Here is a 3,407-nt window from a genome sequence, read left to right on the forward strand (position 1 = left end):
AGCCTTGAACTTTCCTCACGTATGCTTAGATCTAGTGTAGTGATGTTTTGGACCTTTTTGGTCCCAAGAAATGGAGCTTTATGGTTCAAATCTGATTCCTAGGCTTGGAATTGCCACTCTCAGTACTAAATGAATCCCTAAGACAGAAAGTTGCTATCTTGGATGTCTTATTGGGTTCATGCATGAGTTAAGATCACTTTTATGAAAATAGAATACCGTTTTTGGAGTTTGGACTTATTAGGGTCATGTAAAGTCACCAAGTCAGTGACTTTATGGATTAAGACGTTGAAGAGGACTTGGATATGTGATTATAGCCTTTGGAATAGAGTATTAAGTGCTAAATGGGAAAAGTGACTTAACAGAGAAGTACGTTGGGCGTACATGGATGTACGCGCAGCATACACACCATGCAACCTATATGCCTAGCATACAGAGGAGTACGCCCTGCATACTCAACATAAGTGGGCTTTGTGTGTTTTGGGCCTCGGATTGGGCCATACTATGGACTATGGTTTTTGGGCCTTAATGGGCCATCAGAAGTTAGATAATTTGGGCCAAGAATATGTTTGGGCTTAGGGTAAGGCCCATTAGAGGGATTTTGCTCAATTTAGCAAATTGGGCCATTAGTGGGCCACTAGTGGGCTTGGGAAGTCTACCTAGTATTGGGCCTTTCATATTATGGTTTTTGGGCCTTAATTTTGGACTAATTTGGATTAGGGGTAAAATGGTCATTTTACCCTAAGGAGGACTATTGGTTTGGACTAATTATTATTTTGGTAATAGTACCTCGGGGAGTCGAGAGATCAGCAGTTCGGGGATCTGCCGGCTAGTAGCGACAGGTCTATTCGCGGGATTATGCAGTTAGCCCTGTGAGTTAAGTTTTCTCCCATAGGAACGGGTCTAAGGCACCAATGTTGGCCCGTTTATGTATGTTAGTGTATACCGGATTTAGATCCGATGTCGGGGTTAGCCCGATGTAGTTTATATGCTTCCGGATTATGGTCCGATGTCGGGTAAGGCCCGAGGAAGGTTTATATGTTTCCGAACTACGGTTCGATGTCGGGTAGTACACGAGGAAGGAATGCATGTTTAGTTATACTTGTTATCTTTGTGATACTTGTTTGTGCCTGGTAGGGAGGTGAGTGTGGGCGGGGGCCCGTATCTCATCACTAGCTGAGTGTGGACAGGGTTCCATATCTCATTATTAGCAGAGCAGGGGTGGGGCCCAAGATAGGTGGGGCCTTGAGACTAGCAGTTATAGTGTTGAGTTTGTTTGTTATGTACTAGCATGATTATGAATATATGTTTGTATGTCTATAGCTGGCGGGGACAGAGACAGGATGGGCCTGGTAGAAACAAATATGTATACCAAGTAGGGCTCGATGCTAGGCGGGGCCTGATGTCGGATTCGTTCGATGTCGGGTGGGGCCCGATGTAGCGGGCTAGGCCCAATGTTTGCAGTATGTGATTATATGTATGGTATGTGGTAGTTTGGGGAGACCCACTAAGCTTCGTGCTTATAGTTTTTAGTTTTGGTTTCAGGTACTTCCCGTAGCAAGGGGAAGAGCTCGAGATAACTCTAGTGCACACACCATTGATTTAGCATGGGATGTTTTTACTCTGATATTTGACATATGATTTTGATACAGTATTTTGTTACGAAGATTTGAGTTACATGAATTATGATTTTTATTATGATGATTAATTAGGTATGGTTTACTTAAATGATTTTAAAATGAAATTTTTGGATCGTATTTTTGGGATGTTTCAAACACCTCACTAAATCTTGCCTAGACATCACCTCCATAAGTAGATCAATCAGTATAACGACTCGGAATCACTGATAAATCTTATTTATAAGTTGATAACAACGACTATGAATATAAATATAAATTAAATTAAAATAATATTGAGTGTAATTTAACTTACAAAGATTTTCTAGAAAAATAGTCTGGAAATTGCACTAATAGGACTCCGTCCTGATAGCTACGAGATGTCGGGCTCTTAGGGACCTCATTGCTTAACCAAAATACCCTAAACACTAAGAAAATTCATACTAATGTGGAGAGATTCAAGAGAGGTTGTTTGTGAATGGTGTAGAGATCAAATGAGCTAAGTTCTGAATTTATAAGGCGATTTTGGGGTAGGAGCGTCACGCTCAGACACGCCGAGCGCCGCGCCCAAGCGTGGTTGGCAAGGATACCCCCCCCCCTTCCCCCCCAGAAAGTGACACATGTCGATTGATGGATTATGCAACACGGTAAAAGGGGAAGGTACAGGTGGAACTTCAAAAATTCATATCTCGGCCATACGAAATCTGTTTTCAACACTCTATATATCCACGCATAGGTATTTCTGAGTACTACAACTTTCATTTAGACCCCGTTGGCAACTTCTCAACCGATCTTAAAGTTAACAGCCAACGAAGATTACGCTGTTAACGATCATGTAAAATTCATAAGTTTTTCATATGAAATCCGTTTTCGACTGTCTTTATATCGTTGGGATCCTATTAACGACATCGTCAACTCTTGTTTACATTGTTTCGGCTAACAAACAAAGAATGTAAAACTCGATTTCTGTGTCCGCACTGCTACGCTGAAACTTTGAAAAATCATAAATTCCTCATACGAAGTCATATTTATGCGTTCTTTATAGGCACCCTCTTGGTTTTACGATTACTACAACTTTCATTTAGATTGTTTAGGCTAATAAGCAACCTTAAATTCACGTTTTACGAACCCTCGTTGCCGTATTGGGTCGAATACGAAACTTCAAGGTGTCACAACTTCTTCGTTTGAAGTCCGATTAGAGTGCTCCTTATATCCCCGAAATCTGCATCACCACTACTTTGACTTTCATCAAGGTTATATAGCCTAATTATTATTCTATTTTAGACACATATTTTATTTCTTATTTTATTATATCCCTTTAAGCACGTATACTACATATAACTACACATAAAACACATAATACTTAAATAATTCTCTTTATTTACTACATAAAAAAGTTACAATTGTTGACCATTACATTTACATCATCTTATTAATGCCTAGTGAGAAACGTGGGCGTTACAATTCCCCCCCCCCCGCCGCCCTTAGGATGATTCTGTCCTAGAAACATGCATCAGCAAACAGATGTGGATAGTGACTCCTCATTTCGCTTTTTGTTTCCTAGGAGGTTCGGCCCAGACGTCCATTTCCATCGCACAAGAACTAATTCTACCATCATACGTCGTAACTTCTTCGTTGTTCGTTCAACAATCGTTTTGCGCTATTCAATTAGCCTCTTGTTCTCAATAATCCTTATCTCCGAAAATGGAATCATGCTGAGATATTGAATGGATGATTTAACAACTGCAAACGTAAAGCAGAGTAAGTATAAACACCTAGATCTAAATTTGATCT

The sequence above is a fragment of the Lactuca virosa genome, chromosome 2 (assembly GCF_052849685.1).
Source record: "Lactuca virosa cultivar CGN04683 chromosome 2, Lactuca_virosa_CGN04683_v6, whole genome shotgun sequence".
NCBI classification, from domain to species: Eukaryota; Viridiplantae; Streptophyta; class Magnoliopsida; order Asterales; family Asteraceae; genus Lactuca; species Lactuca virosa.